This window comes from Trachypithecus francoisi, unplaced genomic scaffold (genome assembly GCF_009764315.1).
Source record: "Trachypithecus francoisi isolate TF-2019V2 unplaced genomic scaffold, Tfra_2.0 Lachesis_group6, whole genome shotgun sequence".
NCBI lineage: Eukaryota > Metazoa > Chordata > Mammalia > Primates > Cercopithecidae > Trachypithecus > Trachypithecus francoisi.
The window spans coordinates 10995318-11020720 of NW_022681471.1; the positions used below are offsets into that span (position 1 = coordinate 10995318).

At 40.1% G+C, this 25403-nt stretch overlaps 1 pseudogene; it reads right to left on the reverse strand.

Annotated features, from left to right (window-relative positions):
* Positions 1-256: 256 nt before the first annotated feature.
* LOC117078109 lies at positions 257-1303 on the reverse strand (annotated as a pseudogene).
* Between the last annotated feature and the right edge of the window lie 24100 nt (positions 1304-25403).

The window sequence follows — 25403 nt, forward strand, 5'->3', positions numbered from 1 at the left end:
CTTCCCCCCTTTGGTTTATATAATAGAAAAACTTTTATTCTTAAACCTGATAAGCAGTAATAAATGTGTGATCAATGTCATTCATGAATCTACATTGGGAAGCTAATAAGCCTTTTAAGAGAAACATTTGAAAAATACCAAAAAGCAAAAACAAATAAACAAACGAAAAGATAAAAATCTACAATCAGCCCTTTACTACTTACTTAAAACCTCGACTTCCCTTTTCAAACATAGAGTGAAGAATCTGCCTGAGACTTCACTCAGGGCAAGAGAAGCTGCTGGACTTGGCCCGGGGATGTGCGCTGGCCATGACAGTAGTGCCACCCATGGTGGCAATTATAGCCTGAGCTTTCCCTTCCTCATCTCTTAAAAGCTTTCTCATACAGGAGTGGAAAGGAGCTGGCATCATTCCCACTGACTCTGGAGAAAAACTCCAGGACTTTCATCTTGTGGTTTCAGCATGAGCTCTGGGCTCCACCCGAATTCATATCTTGGAGGATCACTGTTGGGTACCTGACAGCACTCCAGGTATTTTTCCTGCACCAAATCTCTGGTGATGAGCTTCCTGGGCTCCCCATAGATGAAATCCTTCCACCCAGCACACACCCCAATAATATTCAGCACCTCCCAGATCTTCTCTTCAGAGGCACAGTGGGCGTCCATGAAGATCACACCAAAGATAAGAATCAGGAGGCTGGTCTTGGGCATTCCCTGGTCATCGTTCAGCCTCCCATCGTAGGTGAGGTCTAGTGATTTGAGGAGCACATAGGACTGGCTGATGGGGTCCACTTCCTTTATGTCAATGCCAAAGACAATCTCCATGCATTCATGGGCTTGCATAAAGATCAGAGGGAAGTGATCCTTTTGCTCTTTGATGACACTCTTCAGCATTTCTGCTTCTGTGATGGGCTGTTTTGTTGTATACTTGACACTCAGGAATTTCACCAACTCATCCACCTTCTCCAGCATGCTACCAAGCAAGGACTCGGGCTCTGGCAGGGCCTGGGAGGCACCTGGATCCTTCTTTTCCTGGCTTCTGGAACTCCCATCAGATTGACTCCATGGAGTGGCTTTGATAGTAGTGCAGGAGAAGCAGACTTCTGAGAACTCTGGGGAGTACCAGGTGTTTGAGAAGCAGACACCTTCTCCAAGGTGCCCTGGATCAGAGTAGAGGAAGACGAGGAGGCTGTGTGATTCACCTTCTCAGCTTCAGGAACCTGCACACCCACAAGGCCCTGTGCGTCTTTGGGACCTGAAGCCCTTGCTCAAGCTTGCAGTGCTGACTCTTTTGCCTGTGAGGCATCATGACTTGTTTCGGGGGCAGCCTGCAGGAGTATGGGCAGGAGATGGCTGATGAAGTCAACTGGACAGAGGGAGAGGAAGAGTGTGAAAAACTTAACCTTGTCATTCTGATAATACTGTCTTAACAGGTCCTCCTTTAGTGCTCTAGGGCCCCACAGGTCTCCCGTCCTGCACTTCATCATGACTCCTGGCATTGACTGGATCTGCTCTTCTCTGTGAGCTGAGGACACATGCCTCATATCAAGGCCTTCACTTTCAGTTCCTGGATCTGGAGGAGTTCAGGGGGGCCCTTCAGGGCTGATAGGTAGGGTAGGGCCAGACTCTGAGGTCTTCACAGCTTTGGAGTGGATCTCCCACTGCTCCTAGGTCCTACCATGGCTAACACCAGGGCAGGAAGGGCTGGGCCCATCTGTTTTTGTCAAGTCCCCTCCATCCTCAGATTGATTCCCGGAAGGGCCTGAAAATTCCTCCCTCTGCTGAACTGAGTCCAGCTGATGGGAGTGAGGGCACAGCACATCTGGACACCATGCTCCAGGGCCTCCCAGGGGAGGAACAGTGTAGGGCAGGTGCCTCAACTCTCTGAAGGTGGAAGGGAGTCCCCTCAATCCTCATACAGGATCCTCACTTGGACTCTTGGTAGACCTAGTTCTCCTTCCTGGGCTGACTAGATGTAGCTTCCTCTACTGATGTGCAGGTTGCCCCCTTAGACTAAGGCCCTCACTTCCCTGAGACCAATGAGACAAAAGTGAAGAAGTACCACATACAGCCGTCCCTGCCCAGGAACTCCTAGGGCTGATAGCAGGGGCTGGACTTAATATGTCCTTGGGTGGTCGACACACTCAGTTATCCTTCAGGGTCCTCACCTCCGTGCCCAGCAGGGCCTGGGACTCTTCCCTCTGGTGACCTGAATTTGACCATCCCAGACAAAGGCCTTCTCCTCTGTGAGACTCTCAGGTCAGTGGAAAATGAGGGGAGACTTACAGACAGACCTGCTTAGGGGCTACCAGGGCTGACAATAGGTGTGGGGCAGGTTTTGATGGAAACTTCCTTTGTCTGGAGTAAGATTTGCCCTCAATTCTCCCAAAGGGACTCATATTTAGTCATGGCAGGGCTTGCGTTGCTTTCCTTCTGCTGTCCTGAGGATAACTCTCTCAGGCCAGGGCTTCCACAGCCAGACATGCCAGACAAGCAAGTGAGGGAAGTGGAAGGTTGGAGGGAGGTGACTACGCCTAACAGCCTTACTCAGGGTATCCCAGGGCTGGCTGCAGGAGCAGGACATGGTTCGAGTCCCTCTACTTACAGTTGGAGGTCTCATCAGTCGATTCTCTGAGTTCTCACCTTGAATCCTGGCAGGGCTGGCACTCCTCCCTCTGTTGACCTGAAGCTGCACCCCGTCTAAGGCCCTTAACTAAGACCACCCAGAAGGAAATGAGTTGGGGCCTCAGCGTAACAGGCCTGAATAAATTCTACCAGGGCTCATAGCAGGGTCAGGGCACGTATCTGTGCGGCTCCCTTTGGGTTCAGAGTTGGGGGTATTTTTACTCCCAACAAGACTTGCAACCCATTCTTTTTTGCTGACTAGAGGATGCTTCCCTTATGCTAAGGTGCATCTTCCAGATGGGCCAGACAAGGAAATGACGGGGATGAGTGGGGGGGGGCACCTCTGCCTAAGAGCCAAGCCTGAGCCTTTCAGAGAAGAGGGTGTTTCTGTGGTACCCTCTCTATCTTGGGTGGGAGGTCCTCTCGGCCCTACATAAGGGTCCTTGCCTTTATGCCTAGCAGGGCCTGCGACTCCTCCCCACGATGAGAAGAGGCTTCGCCCTTCAGACCAAGGCTCTCATCCCCCTAAAACACCCAATCTGTGTATGACGCATGTAAAAGAGGACGCTCAGCCAGAGAGTATTTCCTGGGGTTTTCAGGCTGACAGCGAGGATTAGGGTGAATTTTTGTGGAGATCCTGCTGGGTTCTGAAGTGGAGTCCCCTGAGTCCTCCCCAAAGTCATCCTATTTACTCCCGACAGGATTTGCATTGCCTCCCTTCTGCTGAACTGAGGATGCAGCCCTCAAGTGAAGGTTCCTATCTCTCCAACAAGGAAGTGCAGAAGATAGGGGAAGGTGTGTCTGCTTGACTGGAGCCTCCCAGGGCTGACAGCAGGAATGAGTTTCTACAGGCTCCGTTTTGTCTGATGGGAGGTCCGGTCAGCCCTCCGTAAGAGTCCTCACCTTGATGTCTGACACTGTCTAGGACGACTCCTTCTGCTGACCTGAGTCTACACCCCTCAATTAAAGCTTCACCTACCTCAGACTCCAAAGATGGACGCCCAGATACACCACATCCGGGAACCCTGTCTGCAGCATCCCAGGGCAGACAGAAGGGGCAGGGAGCTGGGTCGCCCTCTCTCTGCGGTAAGACACCTCCTCTCTCTTTCTTCAGGGCCCTCACCTTAATACCTGGAGAGCCTGGGACTCTTCCCTCTGCCAAGCCAACTTCAGTCCTCTCAGAAGACGCCTCCTTCCTCTGTGTGACTCTAAAGATGAAAGGCCAGACACACCACATCCCAGAACTCTACCTGGAGGCATTCACATCTGGGGGCAAGGTGAAGCTGGAGGAGACCCTTCTAGTGTGGTGAGCGGTTCCCTTACTTCTTCTTCCAGGCCTCACCTTGAAGCCTGACAGGGTCTGGGACTTTTCTTCCGCTTGCCTAAGTTGAGCCCGTCTCCTCAGAGGAAGCTTCCCCTCCCTCAGGCTTCCAAAGTGAAAGTTAAGATACACCACAATGAGATACCATCTCACACTAGTTACAATGGCGATCATTGAAAAGTCAGGAAATAACAGATGCTGGAAAGGATGTGGAGGAATAGGAATGCTTTTACACTGTTGATGGGAGTGTAAACTAGTTCAACCATTGTGGAAGACAATGTGGCGATTCCTCAAGGATCGAGAACTAGAAATACCATTTGACCCAGCCATCCCATTACTGGGTATATACCCAAAGGATTATAAATCATGCTACTATAAAGGCACATGCACACGTATGTTTATAGTGGCACTATTCACAATAGCAAAGACTTGGAACCAACCCAAATGTCTATCAATAATAGACTGGATAAAGAAAATGTGGCACATATACACCATGGAATATTATGCAATTATAAAAATGGATGAGTTAATGTCCTTTGCAGGGACATGGATGAAGCTGGAAACCATCATTCTCAGCAAAATTTCACAAGGACAGAAAACCAAACACCACATGTTCTCACTCATAAGTGGGAGTTGAACACTGAGGACACATGGACACAGGGAGGGGAACATCACACACTGGGCCCTGTTGGGGGTGGGGGCCTGGGGGAGGTATAGTGTTAAGCAAAATACCTAAATGATGAATTAATGGGTGCAGCAAACCAACATGGCACATGTATACGTATGTAACAAACCGGCACGTTGTGCACATGTACCCTAGAACTTAAAGTATAATAATAATAATAATAAAACTATCCAATAAAAAAAAGTGGGGAAGGATATGAACAGACACTCTCAAAAGAGGACATTTATGCAGCCAACAACACATGAAAAAATGCTCATCATCACTGGCCATTAGAGAAATGCAAATCAAAACCAAATGAGATACCATCTCACACCAGTTAGAATGGCAATCATTAAAAAGTCAGGAAACAACAGGTGCTGGAGAGGTTGTGGAGAAATAGGAACACTTTTACACTGTTGGGGGTCTGTAAACTAGTTCAACACTGTGGAAGAGAACTAGAAATACTATTTGACCCAGTCATCCATTACTGGGTATATACCTAAAGGATTATAAATCCTTCTACTCTAAAGACACATGCACACGTATGTTTATTGTGGCACTGTTCACAATAGCAAAGACTTGGAACCAACCAAATGCCCATCAGTGATAGACTGGATAAAGAAAATGTGGCATATAAGCTCCACGGAATACTATGCAGCCATAATAAAGGATGAGTTCATGTCCTTTGCAGGCACATGGATGCAGCTGGAAACCATTATTCTGAGCAAACTATCACAAGGACAGAAAACCAAACACCACATGTTCTCACTCATAGGTGGGAATTGAACAATGAGAACACGTGGACACAGGGTGGGTAACATCACACCTCGGGGCCTGTTGTGGGGTGGGAGAGAGGGGGAGGGATAGCATTAGGAGAAATACCTAATGTAAATGACATGTTAATGGGTGCAGCAAACCAACATGGCACATGCATACATATGTAACAAACCTGCTCGTTGTGCACATGTACCCTAGAACTTAAAGTATGATTTAAAAAAGAAGAAGAAGAAGAAAGAAATATACCGCATTGGAGGGGCAAGGTGGCTCATGCCTGTAATCCTAGCACTTTGGGACGCTGAGGTCAGGACTTCAAGACCAGTCTGGCCAACATGCCGAAATACTGTCTCTACTAAAAATACAAAAATTAGTCAGGCGTGGTGGCACATGCCTGTAGTCCCAGCTACTCGGGAGGCTAAGGCAGGAGAATCGCTTGAACCCAGGAGGCAGAGGTTGCAGTGCGCTGAAATCGCACCAGTGCACACCAGGCTGGGTGACAGAGCCAGACTCCGTCTCAAAAAAAAAAAAAAAGTTACGCCACATCTGGGCACTCTGCCTGAGGTTTCTCTGGGCTGACAACAAGAGCAGGGTCACATAAATCCCCTTCCACTCGGGGTGGAAAAACCCCTTAGACCTCGCTCAGTGGCCTCACTTTGATTTTTGGCAATACCTGAGGCCTGTTTTTTTTTTGTACACCAGAGGCCACACCCCTCATTGATGCCTTTACTTCACTAAGACCACCAAACTTCACTAAGACCACCAAACTGGTGGGGCTTCAGCCCGACATGCCTGTACAAGGGGCCACCAGAGCTGGGCAGCATAGGATTCTGTGGTATTCTCTTTGTGTTCTAGGTTAATGGTTACCATCAATCCTTTTCAAAGTATACATAGTTTCTCATTACAGGACCTGAATTCCCCGTCTTCACAGGGCCTTTTCCCCAGTCTACCTGAGACATCCTTCACAGAACTGTAGAGAAAGTGAGGATTGGCGCCTGCCTCTTCCTGACAGTCAGGGACCTCCAAAGGCTCACAACAAATTCACATTTTGGTGGGGTCCCTACTGAGGGTGGGAGGGTAACTCAGCCCCCAATAAGGTCCTCACCTTGAAGGGCCTGGAACTCCTACCTTTGCTAACCTGAGTCTTACCCCCTCAGACCAAGACCCTCACTTCCCTGAAACTGCTCCCCTCTCAGGGTGGAAATCAGGTTGAGGGCCATCATTCCCCAAGGCTTTCCAAGGCTAACAGAAAATGCAGGACGGTCCTGTACCCTAGACTCTTCTCTGGTGTGGATTCTGCTTAGCCTTCCTCAGTATCATCACCTAGACTTCTGACACTGAGTTGGCCTCCTCCCTCTGCAGACTGGAGTCCATTTACCTCAAACCAAGGACCTCATGTTCTGAGGTGGCTGTACCTCCTCCCCATCCCACAGCAAACTCCACTCTTCATTCTTGATGTCTGACACTGCTAGGACGACTCCTCCTGCTGACCTGAGTCTACACCCCTCAATTAAAGCTTCACCTACCTCAGACTCCAAAGATGGATGCTCAGATACACCACATCCGGGAACCCTGTCTGCAGCATCCCAGGGCTGACAGAAGTGACAGGGAGCTGGGTCGTCCCTGTTGTTTTAGGTCCTGGCTCCTGGATTAAACGTTCCATGAGAGAACCCACACCCTTTCAGCTCTGAGCATTTATACACCTGTAACTCTTACAGAGGATGTTTTCAGCTCCCAGGCTAGAAGCTGGAAGGGAGAGCGCAGCACACACAATACGAAGTGATCTGTTACAGAAGAACACACCTTTTTTCTGGGGTCACTTCACCAGGCAGATTTAGACTTTCAAAGCCTTTTGTTCTAAAATATTTATTTTCTACATGGAAGAGGCTGACGAGCCTGATTTTGGAAGGCCATGCTCTTTCTTTTTAAGACTTCAAAAACGTACTTTAATCTGCTACACTTTATGACATTTTGTGGCCAATTCATGTTTTAAAAAGACTTTATTGTTTTAGAGCAGTTTCAGGTTCACAACAACATTGAGATGAAGGTATATAGATGTCCCATATACCAGGGGTTCCCAACTCCCGGTGCGCAGACCAGCACCAGTCTGTGGCCTGTTAGGAACAGGGCAGCACAGCAGGAGATGAGCAGCAGGCAAGCATTATTGCCTGAGCTCTGCCCGCTGCCAGACCAGTGGTGGCATTAGATTTTCATAGGAGTGTGAACCCTGTTGTGAACTACACATGTGAGGATCTAGGTTGCATGCCTTTATGAGAATCTAACTAATTAATGCCTGACAATCTGAAGTGGAACAGCTTCATCCCGAAACCATCCTCTCCACTTCTGTTTGTGGAAAAATTGTCTTCCACGAAACTGGTCCTTGGTGCCAAAAGTTGGGGACCACTGCCATATACGCTTTGCCCTACAAGTGCATAGTCTCTCCTATTATCAACATCTCTGTACTACAGTGGGACATTTGTTACAGGTGATGACCTACATTGACACATCATATCATCCAAACCCACAGTATGCATTACAGTTCAGTATTGGTGCTGGATATTGTACAGGTTTGAACAGAAGAATAATGACATGTATCCACCATTGTTGTATCATACAGCATAGTTTCACGGTCCTGAAAATCCTCTGTGTTTCACCTGTTTATCCCTCACTTCTCCCAACCTCTGGCAATCACTGATCTTTATACTGTTTCCATAGTTTTGCCTTTTCCAGAATGTCATATAGTTAGAATCATACAATAGAAGTCTTTTCAATTTGGCTTCTGCTACTTAGTACTATGCATTTAAGTTCCTTCTATGTTGTTTTCATGGCTTGATAATTCATTTCCTTTTAGGACTGAATAATATTCTATTGCCTGAATGGGCCACAGTTTTTGAATGACATCTTTGTTACTTCCAAATTTTGGCAATTATGAATAAAGCTGCAGTAAATATTTGCTTGCAGGTTTTTGTGTGGGCGTAAGTCTTCAATCCTTTTGGGTAAACATCAAGGAGTGCAGTTGCTGGATTGTAGGGTAAGGGTATGTTTAATTTTTCAAAAAACTGCCAAACTTTCCTCCAATTCCTGTACCCTTTGCTTTTCCCCCAGCAATGATGAATTTCCTGTTGCTCCACATCCTTGCCAGCATTTGCTGTTGTTAGTTTTCTGAATTTTTGCCATTTTAATAGGTGTGTAGTGCTCTATTTTTGTTGCTTTAATTTGAATTTCCCTGATGATGTCTGATGTGGAGCATCTTTTCATATGCTTATTTGCCATCTTGTAGCTTCTTTGGTGAGGTATCAGTTCAGGTCTTTGACCCATTTTAAAATCAGGTTTTTGTTTTTTAATGTTGAGTTTTAAAGAATTCTTTGTATATTTTGGGTAACAGTCCTTTTTCAGATATGTCGGTTGCAAATATTTTCTCCCAGTTTGTGGCTTATCTTTTCATCATCTTGAAAGGTCCTGCTCTTTTGAAGTTAACATTACATTATTCGATGCAATGATTTTTAGTTTTTTAACTCTCATATTTGGAATGAAATGTATTTTACATCTCTACAAAGTGTGTGTGTAGAATACACACACACACACACACACACGAAAGAATACTTACCCAATGTGTGATTTACTATGATAGTTGCTATTTTATTCATACTCCATTTTTATACACTGTTAAAATAATAAATTTTTAAAAGAATAGTTCTCCTCCTGTAAAGTGGTTTCAGGTGGTTGTCAGTATAGACTCAAGTCATACTGCTTCAGTCAATTCCAGTTTTCCTTCTGTCCTGATACTAGCCCATGGCTAATGGCACTTGTGTTTGGAGGGACTGCCTCAGAGTTATGTGGTGAAGCAGAGACCAAAGTTTAAAATCTTTCCTGCTACCTTGTCTTTGTTCTTTCCTGCTACTATAACAAAACATCTGACACTGAGTGATTTTTAAATAATAAAGGTTTATTTCTCACAGTTCTGAAGCCTCAGAAGTCTAAAATCAAGGCACTGGCAGGTTTGTTGTCTAGTGAGGTCCTAGTCTCTGCTTCCAAATGGAGCTTTGTTGCTGCATCTTCCCATGATGGAAAGCAGAAGGGCAAAAAGAGCAAAAAGGGATGAAAGCAGTGTAATCACATTGCAGAAGAGATGAAGGGCAAATGGGGCTGAACTCTCTCTCATGTGCTTTTGTAAAGGCACTGTAAATTAAAAATAAAATCTTAAATCCCCCTCCCCAACAGACTGAATGGACTTCTCTTGGCCGAGGGGACCCCAGAGAAATCTTAAGAACTGAGTTCCTGGGCATGATGGAAACAGGAAGTTGGACATGTCTCATTATATCCCTTCTGTAGTTTATGCACAACCACTGACCAGCATTAATGTTAAAATGGAGATCATGCGACTGACAGCACCAACTCTCAGTGGCAATAAGATACCAAATTATAAATAAGACTAATGGCTGTGCCAGGCAATGGTTAAGTCATGCACCCATTACACTTAAAGAATAATTTATGTTCTAACTGCCACAAGGTTTTTCTCTTTCTCTACCAGCTGAGCAAGCACTGGCCTCAAGACAAGCAATATTGAAACAATAACAGCTCATCCAGCTCACAGGCACGGACTAACCTGACTCCCCTATTCCACCAGCCATTCCTCCAACTAGAGCTCTGACTGGACAAGAACTGATTTCAATAACATTCTATTCACAGTGAAGTTGTTCCGGCTAGTTTGCAGTTGTATACATTTAAATGTGAAGTATTTACCCTAAGGTGAACAAGAGTCATATGTAACACGTGTGTGTGTTCAATATACATGTCAGAACCATCTTCATAAATATTCATAACTACTCCTATAACCTATTGAATATGTATGTTTAGCTAATCCATTCAGCATAAGCTTCTACCCTAACCCCTCCTCCTTCTAAGTGCCTGTCTCTGGTTTTTACCAGTGCCTATGCTTGCCAGTCTGTGGGATGGCCACCTTGCAGGTTCTAATCTTTTATAAGAAATAGAATCTCCTTTTCTAAATGTATAGATCTTGTGATTCTTTTTTTTCAGTTGATAGCATTAACACCATCCAGGAGGGTGGGATCTTCATTGCCTGTTCAACTCCTAAAGTCCCCACCTCTTAACACTGTCATATTGGTGATTACGGTTCAATGTATGAATTTTGGAGGGACACATTCAGACCATAGCGTATCTATTCTGCCATCTAGTATCTATTGAAGGTTACAGACTTTCCCCAAATTCACAGCCACCTCCCTTTACTCTCATTCCAAACACAAATACTGATTCAACACAATCCTTAGCCACTCCCAGCATTTCTCATGTTGTTTAGATATTGGTGTTATTTGTGGTGAGCCTCTCAAGAGATCAGATTCTAGTCTCTTGAACCTGTAAATGTTGCCTTATTTGAAAGGGGTATTTGCAAGTGTGATTAACGATCTTGTCATAAGAAGATTATTTGAATTACATGGGTGAGACCTAAATACAATCACTGGCATTCTTGAGAGGGAGGCAGAGGGATATTTGACACACACAGAGGAGAAGACGAAGTGAAGATGGACCAGAGAGATTGGAAGATACTGTCCAGGAAGATTGGAGTGATGGGGTCCGATGCAGCCACCAGAAAGTGGAAGAGGCAAGGAATGAATTCTCCCTAGGTTCTCCTTGCTGCTTATAGTGAAGTGTGACAGGAGAGAGATAAATTGAGGCAAGAACTATTAAGCAAATTTGAACCAGCTCTTGATTTGGGAAATTCTCAACTTACCAGGTTTCAAAAATTGCTGAATTATATTATTGTTAGGAAAGTATGCTCTGCAGAGAAGGCCAATGCTGAAGAAATTATGTATGCAACTCATGAATACACTCAACCATTAGAAGCCAGGAATAGAGTTGAGATTTTCCAGGTATGTCTTGGGAGGACTATCTTTTAAAATGGAGTGAATCCCTGTGACATACATGGGAGGCCCACAAAGTTTTTGAGAAGGCATATCTTTAGAAATAGTTCCAGATAGGACTGAAAGGGACAAAGACAATACGAATGAAGGAAGGCTATGGAACTTTTAAAATTTTAAGGGTGGAAAACAGAGTTTTAGAACTACTCATCAGTACACATGTACTAACTTTTCTTTTTTTTTTTTTTTTTTTTTTTTGAGACGGAGTCTCACTCTGTCTCCCAGGCTGGACACATGTACTAACTTTCAAGAAAAAAAATGGATAACTCTGGAAGCAAAGACTTTGACCCAGTGATTAAAGTCTTGAATCATGAGAGGATTATTCACAGGATTTTAAATGTGATGGAATTTGTCCTGCTGGATTTTTAAAAGATTTGGAATGTGGTCTCTTTTTTTTCTCCCATCTTCTTTAGAAATGTGAATGTTTATAATGTTATACTATGCCAGTTCCACCATTGTATTTTGGGAACAGCTAACTTGTTTTTTTGTTACACAGGTTCAGAGATAGAGATGAAAATATGCCCCAGAATGGATCATGCCTATACCATATTTAGATGATTCAGATTGGGACTTTTGAGCTAAAGTTATCTAGATGAGATTTTAGACTTGAGTTGATGCTGTAACAGATTGAGACTTTTTCAGATGCTGGGATAGTGTGAATGTATATAGCATGTGGGATGGATGTGAATCTCTGGGTGCTAGATAATAGACTATGGTATTCTAGAAAATGGCTTCTGAAAGCTATAAGGTCCCAATTTTGAAAATAAAAATGTTACCTCATTTGAAAAAAGGTCTATGCAGATGTAATTAAATTAAGGATCTTCTGCTGAGGACATTAACTTGGATTATCCAGGTAGACCCAAAATACATCACAAGTGTCCTAATAAATGAGAGGCAGAGACATTTCTCACTACTCAGAGAAAGCATCATGAAGATGGTGGCAGAAATTAGAGTGATGAGGCCATAAGCCAAGAAATAGTGGCAGCCATCAAAAGCTGGAAAGGCAAGAAACATATCCTCCCCTGGAGCATGAAGAAAGTGAGTCCTCCTGACATCATGATTTTAGCCCAGTGATACTGATTTCAGATTCTGATGAACAGAATTATGAGAGAGTAAATTTCTGTTGCTTTGAGCCACCTAGTATGTGGCAATTTGTTATGGCAGCCCTGAGAAACTAATACAATATAGTTAGCAAGTTTAATTCCTTTGTTTGTCATTCTCTCTTCTATAATTTCCCGGGGCTGTTTCCCAGGAAGATAGTAGCCCAAGCTTATCATCTTGGCAAATATAGATAAGGCACCAAATCTTTAAATAATTTAAGGACTATTGACATATTTACAATACTCTGTTTTCCATCGACAAATATGGTATATTGATCTTTCTATTTGGGACTTTTATTTTTACTGAATCTATCAGGAAACTTCTAGGTGCCTGCATAAAGATCTTAAACAATTTTGTCAAGCTTCTTAGATAATTTCTGGATTTTGCTGCTGTTGTAAGTGGGATATTTTCTATTACATGTTCTAATTAGTTATTGATTTTGTGGGGCAACACTCTTGATTTTGCTATAGTGAATTCTATACACATCTTTTGGAAGTCTCTTAAGTATTTGAATTTCCCCCATGCCTAATTATTGATTTTCTGGGTAGATTGTATTGTTACCAAATATGTTCTCTTTCCTTTCAATATTCATCACTCTTAACTTGTTAAACGATATCAATACCTCTGGCCTTGTATTCTAGTGCAGCTTTTCTTTCACTGTGATTAAAAACACATAAATTTATCATCTTAACAATTTTTAACATGTTAAGTAATTGCTCAATGTTGTACAAAAAATCTCTGTAACTTTTTCATCTGGCATGACCAAAACTTTATGCCCATTGAACAACATCTTCGCATTTCTCTGTCCTTATATCCCTTGGCAACAACCATTCTACTTTCTGTTTTTGTGACTTCTGCTACTTTATATACATCATGTGAGTGGAATCATGCAGAAAAATGGCACAGATGGTGCCAAGTTCCTATATGCCCCACACCCAGTTTCTCCTATTAACAGATTACATTATTATGGTACATTTGTTACAACTAATATATCAATATTGATACATCATTATTAACAAAAACTTATAGTTTATTCATAATCCTCCCTAATTTTAACTAGTTTCCTTTTATGGCCTCCAGTGTACCACACTGCTTTCCATTGTCACATCTCCTTAGCCTCTTCTTACCCGTGCCAGTTTCTGAGACTCTCCTTGCTTGGATCCCCATTACTACCTCTGTGGGTGAAGCTAACATCATTTCTCACCTAGACTATGGTAAAGGCTTCCACACTGGTGTCTCTCCTTCCTCTTTACCCCTGTAAAATTCATTCCTCTCTCAGCAGTCAGTGATTCTTTTAAATATACAATGGCTGATTGAATTACTTAAGTTTTCATACATCAAAGTTAACTCTTTATGATGCACAGATGTATGGATTTTAACAAATGCATACAGTCATATATTTACCACTCAACTATCATAATAGAACAGTTCCATAAGTCTAAAATTCCTCTGTGCAGCCCCTTTGTATTCAGCCACTTCCTTCACTTCCTAAACTACTGGCAACTACTAATTTGCTATTTGTATCTATATCACTGCCTTTTCCTGGATGTCATATGAGTAGAATCATAAAATATTTAGTCTTTGAATCTGGCTTCTTCACTTAACAAAATGCATTTAAGATCCATGCATGTTATATGCAATAATAGCTAGTTCTTTTTATCGCTAAATGGTATTCCATTGTATGGATGTAACAAGGTTTATTTGTCCATTTACCTCTTGAAGCACATCTTCTTTGGCAATTATGAATAAAGTTCCTATAAATATTAATGTAAAGGTTGCTGTGAATGTAAGTTTTCAATTCACTTGGGGAAAACCTAAGTATAAGATTGTTTCCATTTATGGTAAGTCTGTCTTTATAAGAAACAGTCTTCTTAAGTGGCCGTATCATTTTTTATTCTCTGGAGCAATGAATAAGAGTTCCTGTTGCTCCACATACTGTCCAACATTTGGAAATTTCAGATTTTGTATTTTAGCTACTCTAATAAGTGTATAGCGGAATTGTACTGTGGCTTTTGTCTGCATTTTCCCCTAAGGACAAATGATATCGAACATTTTTTCAAATGAATTTTTGCAATCTGTATGCCCTCTTTGGCAAAAAGTCTGTTCAAATCTTTTGCACATTTTTAAATTCATATGTTTTTTTTCATTTTGCTGTGTTTTTTAGGATTGAAGTTTGTTGTTGTTGTTGTTTTTGTTTTTGTGTTGAGACGGAGTGTCACTCTGTGACCAGGCTGGAGTGCAGTGGCATGATCTTGGCTCACTGCAACCTCTGCCTCCCGGGTTCATGCCATTCTCCTGCCTCAACCTCCCAAGTAGCTGGGGATTTAAGTTTTTTAAAACAATTATTTATTAAAAATTTTTTGATTAACAAATCATAATTGTATGCATTTATGGAATTATTTTGGTGTTTTAAGATTTCTTCATTCAGAAAATTAGTATTTTAATCAGATATGGTATGCACATACATTTTCTCCAAGTCTGTGACTTGTTTCCTTTAAATTATCTTAACAATGTATTTTTTAAAAAACTAATTTTAGAATAATTTCAAATTTACATGAAAAATGTGAAAATAATAACGAATATTCCCATATACTTCACATCTGGTTTCTCCTATTAATGTCATATGTTAGTGTAGTACATTTGCCACTAATAACAAATCAATATGACCTAATGTTTTTTTACTGCTCCAGAATCCCATTTGGATGCCACGATGCTGTTAGTCATCAGGTCTCCTTACGCACCTTTTGGCTATCTCAATTTCTCAAACTTTGCTTGTTTTGAAAGTTTTGAGGATTACTGGTCAGGTATTTCGTAGGATGACACTAAACTTGGATTTTTCTGATGTTTTTCCATAATGAGACTGGGATTATGGAGTTTGAGGAGGAAGATGAGAGATGAAGTGCTATTCTTATCAAACCATATCAAGAGTACATTTGAGCAACATGATTTATCACCATTGGTACTCATCTTGGTCACCTGACTGAGATGGTATTTCTCAGGTTTCTCCACTGTCTATATGTGCATGTGCATGTGTGTATTAATTCATGTATACACACATATCTATAAATATTAATATATGTAACTATCTGCATCTATATTAAACTGAACATTAGTTATATTGGTGTTCCTACCTCTAATTCATTACGGCAAGGATTACTCTAGCCTTGCTTTGCTGTAACATTTACTCCAATGGTGAGAAACATGGCTCTTACCATCTGCCATCCATTTAACTCTTCAATTCCAGTATACAGGTAAAGTGGTTGTACAGAACTAGAAAACAGTGTTTATATGTACAGTTCATTTTAATTTTTATTTTTTATTGAAATTTTTTATTTTCATAGGTTATTGGCGAACAGGTGGTGTTTGGTTACATGAGTAAGTTCTTTAGTGGTAATTTATGAAATTTTGGTGCACCCATGACCCGAGCAGTATAAGCTGCACCCAAATTAGGGTCTTTTATCCCTTACCCCCTTCCTACCCTTTTCCCCCAAGTCTCCAAAGTCCATCATGTCATTCTTATGCCTTTGCATCCTCACAGCTTAGCTCACACTTATGAGTGAGAACATACGATTCTTGGTTTTCCATTCCTGAGTTACTTCACTGAGAATAATAGTCTCCAATCTAATCCAGGTCACGTGAATGCCATTAATTCATTCCTTTTTATGGCTGAGAAATATTCCATCATCTACATTAGTTTCTTTATCCACTCATTGATGATGGGCTTTTGGGTTGGTTCCACATTTTTCAATTGCGGACTGTACCACTATAAACATGCATGTGCAAGTAGCTTTTTTGTATAATGACTTCTTTTCCTAATGGTAGTTCTACTTAAGGAATTTCTACAATGTTTTCCATAGTGGCTGTACCAGTTTACATTCCCACCAGCAGCATAGAAGTGTTCCCTGTCTATTGCATCCATGACAACATCTATTGTTTTTTGATTTTTAAAATTATGGTGATTCTTGCAGGAGTAAGGTGGTATCGCATTGGGCTCTTGATTTGCATTTTGCTGATCATTAGTGATGTTGAGCATGTTGACGTTTGTTGGCCATTTGTATATCTTCTTTTGAGAATTGGCTATTCATGTTCTCAGCCCACTTTTTGATGGGATTGTTTTTTTTTTTCTTGCTAATTTGTTTGAGTTCCTTGTGGATTCTGGATATTAGTCCTTTGTTAGATGTATAGATTGTGAAGATTTTCTTCCACTCTGTGGGTTTCTCTTTACTCAATGTTCCTTTTGTCATGCAAAAGTTCTTCAGTTTAATTAAGTTCCAGCAATTTATCTTCTTTTTTATTGAGTTTTTTGGGAGGTCTTGGTCATGAAATTCTTGCCTAAGCCAATGTCTAGAAGGGCTTTTCCAAAGTTATCTTCCTGAATTTTTATAGTTTCAGGCCTTAGAGTTAAGCCCTTAATCCATCTTCAGTTGATTTTTGTGTATGGTGAGAGATGATGATGCAGTTTCATTCTCCTATATGTGACTGGACAATTATCCCAGCACCATTTGTTGAAAAGGGTGTCCTTTCCGCACTTTATGTTTTTGTTTGCATTGTCAAAGATCAGTTGGCTGCAAGTGTTTGGGTTTATTTCTGGGTTCTCTATTCTGTTCCACTGGTCTATGCACCTATTTTTATACCAGTACCATGCTGTTTTGGTGACTACAGCCTTATAGTATAACTTGAAATCAGGTAATGTGATGCCTCCAGATTTGTTCTTTTTGCTTACTCTTGCTTTTACTGTGTGTGCTCTTTTTTGGTTCCATATGAATTTTAGGATTTTTTTTCTAATTCTGTGAAGAATTATGGTGGTATTTTGATGGGAATTGCATTGAATTTGTAGATTGCTTTTGGCAGTGTGGTTATTTTCACAATATTGATTCTACCCATCCATGAGCATGGAAAATGTTTCCATTTGTTTGTGCCATAAATGATTTCTTTCAGCAGTGTTTTGTAGTTTTCCTTGTAGAGGTCTTTCATGTTGTTGCTCAGGTATATTCCTAAGAATTTTATTTTATTTTATTTGTAGCTATTGTGAAAGGGGTTGAGTTCTGGATTTGATTCTCAGCTTGGTTGCTGTTGGTGTAGAGAAGAACTACTGATTTGTGTATATTAGTTTTGTATCTGGAAACATTGCTGAATTCTTTTGTCAGTTCTAGGAGCTTTCTGGAAGAGTCTTTGTGGTTTTCTAGGTAAACAATCACATCATCATTAAACAGCGACAGTTTGACTTCCTCTTTACTGATTTGATGCCTTTTATTTCTTTCTCTTGTCTGATTGCTCTGGCTAGGCTAGGACTTCTAGTCCTATGTTGAAGAGGAGTGGTAAGATTAGGCATCCTTGTCTTCTTCCAGTTCTCAGAGGGAATGCTTTCAACTTTTCTTCATTCAGTATTATGTTAGCTATGGGTTTGTCATAAATGACTTTTACTACATTGAGATATGTCCCTTATATGCCGATTTTGCTGATAATTTTAATCATAAAGGGATGTTGGATTTTGTGGAATGCTTTTTCTGCATCTATTGAGATGATCTTGTGATTTTTGTGTTTAATTCTGTTAATGTGGTGTATCACATTTATTGACTTGCATACGTTAAACTATCCCTGCATCCTTGGTATGAAACCCACTTGATCATGATGGATTATCCTTTCGATATGTTGTTGGATTCAGTTAGCTAGTATTTTGTCAAGGATTTTAGCATCTATCTTCATCAGAGATATTGGTCTGTAGTTTTCTTTCTTGGTTATATCCTTCCTTGGTTTTGGTATTAGGGTGGTACTGGCTTCATAGAATTATTTAGGGAAGGGTCTCTCTTTCTCTATCTTATGGAATAGTGTCAGCAGTGTTGGTATCAATTCTTCTTTGAATGTCTAGTATAATTCTGCTGTGAATCCGTCTGGTCCTGGACATTTTTGTTGGTAATTTTGTTATTAACATTTCAACCTCACTGCTTGCTATTGGACTGCTCAGGGTATCCAATTCTTCCTAATTTAAACTAGGAGGATTGTATCTTTCCAGGAATTTATCCATTTCCTCTGGGTTTTCTAGTTTTTGCGCATAAAGGTGTTCATAGTAGCCTTGAATGATCTTTTGTATTGCTGTGGTGTCAGTTGTAATATCTCCTATTTTGTTTCTAATAGAGCTTATTTGGATTTTCTCTTTTCTTGGTTAATCTTGCTAATATTCTATTATTTTAATTATCATTTCAAAGAACCAGTTTTTGTTTCATTTATCTTTTGTATTTTTTTTGTTTGTTTCAATTTCATTTAGTTCTGCTCTGATCTTGGCTATTTTCTTTCTTTTTTTATTATACTTTATGTTCTAGGGTACATGTGCACAACGTGCAGGTTTGTTACATATGTATACATATGCCATGTTGGTGTGCTGCACCCATTAACTCATCATTTACATTAGGTATACCTCCTAATGCTATCCCTCCTCCCTACCTGCTCCCCACAATAGGACCCGGTGTGTGATGTTCCCCTTCCTGTGTTCAAGTGATCTCATTGTTCAGTTCCCACCTAGGAGTGAGAACATGCAGTGTTTGGTTTTCTGTTCTTGCGATAGTTTGCTGAGAATGATGGTTTCCAGCTGCATCCATGTCCCTACAAAGGACACGAACTCATCCTTTTTTATGGCTGCATAATATTCCATGCTGTATATGTGCCACATTTTCTTAATCCAGTCTGTCACTGATGGGAATTTGGGTTGGTTTCAAGTCTTTGTTATTGTGACTAGTGCCACAATAAACATACGTGTGCATGTGTCTTTATAGCAGCATGATTTATAATCCTTTACGTATAAACCCAGTAATGGGATGGCGGGGTCAAATGGTATTCCTAGTTCTAGATCCTTGAGGAATTGCCACACAGTCTTCCACAATGGGTGAACTAGTTTACAATCCCACCAACACTGTAAAAGTGTTCCTATTTCTCCACATCCTCTCCAACACCTGTTGTTTCCTGACTTTTTAATGATTGCCATTCTAACTGGTGTGAGATGGTATCTCATTGTGGTTTTGATTTGCATTTCTCTGATGGCCAGTGATGATGAGCATTTTTTCATGTGTCAGTTGGCTGCGTAAATGTCTTCTTTTAAGAAGTGCCTGTTCATATCCTTTGCCCACTTTTCGATGGGGTTGTTTTGTATTTTTGTTTTTTGTGTTTTTTTTTTTTTGTAAATTTGTTTGAGTTCTTTGTAGGTTCTGGATATTAGCCCTTTGTCAGATGAGTAGATTGCAAAACTTTTCTCCCATTCTGTAGGTTGCCTGTTCACTCTGATGGTAGTTTCTTTTGTTGTGCAGAAGCTCTTTAGTTTAATTACATTCCATTTGTCAATTTTGGCTTTTGTTGCCGTTGCTTTTGGTGTTTTAGACATGAAGTCCTTGCCCGTGCCTATGTCCTGAATGGTATTGCCTAGGTTTTCTTCTAGGGTTTTTATGGTTTTAGGTCTAACATTTAAGTCTTTAATCCACCTTGAATTAATTTTTGTATAAGGTGTAAGGAAAGGATCCAGTTTCAGCTTTCTACTTATGGCTAGCCAGTTTTCCCAGCACCATTTATTAACTAGGGAATCCTTTCCCCATTTCTTGTTTTTGTCAGGTTTGTCAAAGATCAGATGGTTGTAGATGTGTGATATTATTTCTGAGGGCTCTGTTCTGTTCCATTGGTCTATCTCTCTGTTTTGGTACCAGTACCATGCTGTTTTGGTTACTGTAGCCTTGTAGTATAGTTTGAAGTCAGGTAGTGTGATGCCTCCAGCTTTGCTCTTTTGACTTAGTATTGTCTTGGCAATGCGGACTCTTTTTTGGTTCCATATGAACTTTAAAGTAGTTTTTTCCAATTCTGTAAAGAAAGTCATTGGTAGCTTAATGGGGATGGCATTGAATCTATAAATTACCTTGGGCAGTATGGTCATTTTCACGATATTGATTCTTCCTATCCATGAGCATGGTATGTTCTTCCATTTGTTTGTGTCCTCTTTTATTTCGTTGAGCAGTGGTTGTAGTTCTCCTTGAAGAGGTTCTTCACATCCTTTGTAAGTTGGATTCCTAGGTATTTTATTCTCTTTGAAGCAATTGTAAATGGGAGTTCATTCATTATTTGGCTCTCCATTTGTCTGTTATTGGTGTATAAGAATGCTTGTGATTTTTGGACATTGATTTTGTATCCTGAAACTTTGCTGAAGTTGCTTATCAGCTTGAGGAGATTTTGGACTGAGACGATGGGGTTTTCTAAATATACAATCATGTCATCTGCAAACAGGGACAATTTGATTTCTTCTTTTCCTCTTTTCCTAATTGAATACCCTTTATTTCTTTCTCTGCCTGATTGCCCTAGCCAGAACTCCCAACACTATGTTGAACAGGAGTGGTGAGAGAGGGCATCCCTGCTTGTGCCAGTTTTTAAGGGGAATGCTTCCAGTTTTTGCCCATTCAGTATGATATTGACTGTGGGTTTGTCATAAATAGCTCTTTTTATTTTGAGATATGTTCCATCAATACCAAACTTATTGAGAGTTTTTATCATGAAGGGCTGTTGCATTTTGTCAAAGGCCTTTTCTGCATCTATTGAGATAATCATGTGGTTTTTGTCTGTAGTTGTGTTTATATGCTGGATTACATTTATTGGTTTGGGTATGCTGAACCAGCCTTGCATCCCAGGGATGAAGCCCGCATCATCATGGTGTATGAGCTTTTTGATGTGCTGCTGGATTTGGTTTGCCAGTATTTTATTGAGGAGTTTTGCATCAATGTTCATCAGGGATATTGGTCTAAAATTCTCTTATTTTTTGTTGTGTCTCTGCCAGGCTTTGGTATCAGAATGATGTTGGCCTCATAAAATTAGTTAGGGCAGATTCCATCTTTTTCTATTGATTGGAATAGTTTCAGAAGGAATGGTACCAGCTCCTCTTTGTACCTCTGGTAGAATTTAGCTGTGAATCCATCTAGTCCTGGACTTTTTTTGGTTGATAGGCTATTAATTATTGCCTCAATTTCAGAGCCTGTTATTGGTCTATTCAGGGATTCAACTTCTTCCTGGTTTAGTCTTGGGAGAGTGTATATATTCAGAAATTTATCCATTTCTTCTAGGTTTTCTAGTTTATGTGCATAGAGGTGTTTATAGTGTTCTCTGATGGTAGTTTGTATTTCTGTGGGGTCGGTGGTGCTATCCCCTTTATCATTTTTTATTGCATCTATTTGATTCTCCTCTCTTTTCTTCTTTATTAGTCTTGCTAGTAGTCTATCAATTTTGTTGATCTTTTTGGAAAACCAACTCCTGGATACATTGATTTTTTGGAGGGTTTTTTGTGTCTCTATCTCCTTCAGTTCTGCTCTGATCTTAGTTATTTCTTGCCTTCTGCTAGCTTTTGAATGTGTTTGCTTTTGCTTCTCTAGTTCTTTTAATTGTGATGTTAGGGTGTCGCTTTTAGATCTTTCCTGCTTTCTCTTGTGGGCATTTAGTGCTATAAATTGAATGGAGGAGCATCTACCAAGCAAATGGAAAACAAAAAAGGCAGAGCTTGCAATCCTAATCTCTGATAAAACAGACTTTAAACAAACAAAGATTAAAAGAGACAAAAAAGGCCGTTACATCTTGGTAAAGGGATCAATTCAACAAGAAGAGCTAACTATCATAATATATATGCACCCAATACAGGAGCACCGAGATTCATAAAGCAAGTCCTTAGAGACCTACAAGGAGACTTAGACTCCCACACAATAATATCGAGACACTTTAACACCCCACTGTCAACATTAGACGGATAAATGAGACAGAAAGTTAAGAAGGATATCCAGGAATTGAACTCACCTCTGCACCAAGCAGACCTGATAGACATCTACAGAACTCTCCACCCCAAATCAACAGACTATACATTCTTCCCAGCACCACATTGCACTTATTCCAATATTGACCACATAGTTGGAAGGAAAGCACTCCTCAGCCAATGTAAAAGAACAGAAATTATAACAAACTGTCTCTCAGACCACAGTGCAATCAAACTAGAACTCAGGACTAAGAAACTCAATTAAAACCACTCAACTATATGGAAACTGAACAACCTGCTCCTGAATGACTACTGGGTACATAACGAAATGAAGGCAGAGATAAAGATGTTCTTTGAAACCAATGAGAACAAAGACACAACATACCAGAATCTCTGGGACATATTTCTGATGTTGTTAATTCTGTCCTCTTCTTTATTTTTTTCATGTTTATCCTAACTAGAAGTTTACCAGCTTTATTCATCTTTCCAAAGACTTTTTGAAATCTATTGCTTCCCCTGTTTTCAGTCTCATTGATTTCTTATGTAATTTTTGTTTTTATTTTTTCTACTTTCTTTAAAATTTGTGAAGGTTTATGTTCATTTTTAAGTTGGGTCCGAGTCTTTTTTTTTTTTTTTTTTTTTTGAGATGGAGTCTCGCTCTGTCGTCCAGGCTGGAGGACTTCTTCTTTGACCCACAAATTATTTAGAAGTATGTTATTTAATTTCCAAATATTTGGGAGCTATTCTAGCTACTTTCTGCTGTTGATTATTTCTTCAATTCCATTATGGTTTCTTAATTATATATATTGTGGTCTGTGAATTTTCCATATGCATATCTTATATAATTTCTATTCTTTTAATTTGTGAAGGTGCATTTAATAGCTCTGATTGTGTTCTATCTTATTGAATGTTTTACGTAGCGTGAAGTGCATATGTATTATACTGTTTTTGGATACAGTATTTTATAAATGTCAAGTAGATCAAGTTGATTGATAGTGCTGTTTTGGTCACCTATATCCCTGCTGATTTTCTGCCTGCTTGATCTACCAATTACTGATAGAATAGTATAGAATTCTCCAACCATAATATGAAATTAATATAGGTACCCTAGATTTCTTATTTTATTGTTACTATGATATATCTTTTTATATTCTCTTACTTTCAACCCGAGTCTTTATATCTAAAATCCATTTTTTTGTGAACAACATATGATTGGGTACTGTTTTCCATGAATTTTACTATCTCTGTTTTTTTTTTTTTTTTTTTTTTTTTTGAGACAGAGTCTCGCTCTGTCGCCCAGGCTGGAGTGCAGTGGCCGGATCTCAGCTCACTGCAAACTCTGCCTCCTGGGTTCACGCCATTCTCCTGCCTCAGCCTCCCGAGTAGCTGGGACTACAGGCGCCCGCCACCGCGCCCGGCTAATTTTTTGTATTTTTAGTAGAGACGGGGTTTCACTGTGGTCTCGATCTCCTGACCTTGTGATCCACCCGCCTCGGCCTCCCAAAGTGCTGGGATTACAGGCGTGAGCCAACGCGCCCGGCCACTATCTCTGTTTTTAAAACATTGTGTACATTGGTACATTTAAAGTATTGTTGATATAGTTGGATTCATATATACCATGTTTGTAACCTTCTGTTTCATTTATTCTTCATTTTTCTCTTTTCTAGCCTCTCTGATTTTACTTGAGTATTTAATATGATTCCATTTCATTCTCTCTCTTAGTATATCAATAATATTCCTTTTTCAATAAATTTAAGTTGCCTGGAGTTTACAACATATAGTTTTAGTTAATATAAGTCCAACCTTCAAATAACACTAAACTGCTTCCCATGTAGTATATTTCATTAAAAGAGTATTCTCAATTTCTGCCATCCATTTCTTGTGACATTGCTATTATTCACTGTTCTTACACATATGCTACGATCATCCAATACACTGTTTTCAGACAGTTATCAGTTATGTCAATTAAGAATAAAAAATATATCATTTTGTTTTCATTCACTTATTCCTTCTCTGACATTCTTCTTTTCCTATATATAAGGTATATATATTGATTTCTGTCTGAAGACCTTTTTCACATTTCTTGCAAGGTATATCTGCTGGTGATGTATTCTCTCAGTTTTTGTGTGAGAAAGTCTTTATTTCTCTTTCATTTTTGAATAACAATGTTTCTGGATATAATATTCTAGGTTGGTGGATTAATTTTTCTTTCAACACTTTAAATATTTCATTTCACTCTCTTTTTTTGCGTGGTTGCTGACAAGAGGTCCATTGTAATTCTTATATCTGTATATTAGTTTTCTAGCACTGTCATAACAAATTATCACAAACTGGGCAGCTTGAAACAGAAATGTATTCCTCCATCGTTCTAGAGGCTTATAGTCTGAAATCAAGGTGTTGGTAGAGCGGTACTCTCTCAGGGGTCTGGAAAAATCCTTTTTTGCCTCTTTCATCTTTGGGTGGCTCTAGGGGTTCCTTAGCTTGGGGCTGCATAACTCCAATCTCTGCCTCCATCTTCTCATGGCTTCTCCTGTGTCTCTCCTTTGTGTTCTCTGTGTCTTTTCCTCTTCTTAAAAGGACACTTGTCATTGGATTCAGGGTCCACTCAGGTAGCCCAGGATGAATCTTATCTCAATATCCCTCACTTAATTAGCTTTTCACAGAATATTTTTCCAAATAAGGTCACATTTACAAATGCCAGGGGTTAGGACTTTCACATATATTTTGGAGACTACAATTCAGTCCATCAAAACCTGTTTCTCTATAGGGTTTTCCCTCAATATCAACATTTATTTAGGTTTTCATTAATTTATGTCTGCAATGGTTTTTATAGCTTTTGGTTTTCTACATCTTTTGCCAGATTTTTCACTATGTATTTTGTATTTACTGATAATATTTTAAATGGCACTGTTTTAACTTTCAGTTTCCAATTGTTCATTACTAGTACATAAAAATACAACTGATATTTTGCATACAGATCATTTGTCCTGTAATATTGCTAAACTCAATTATTAGCTCTTGAAGCGTTTTTAAAGATTAATAGGATATTCTACACATGCTATCTTGGAGTCTGTGAATAAAGACAGTTTTACATCACCCTTTCAAATCTAGACACCTTTATGTTTTCTCTTGTTGCACTGGATAGAATTTCCAGTACAAAACTGAACAAACTCCTAGGTAAACAGAATGCTTTTAGTTGTAGTTTCCTGAATGCAAACACTC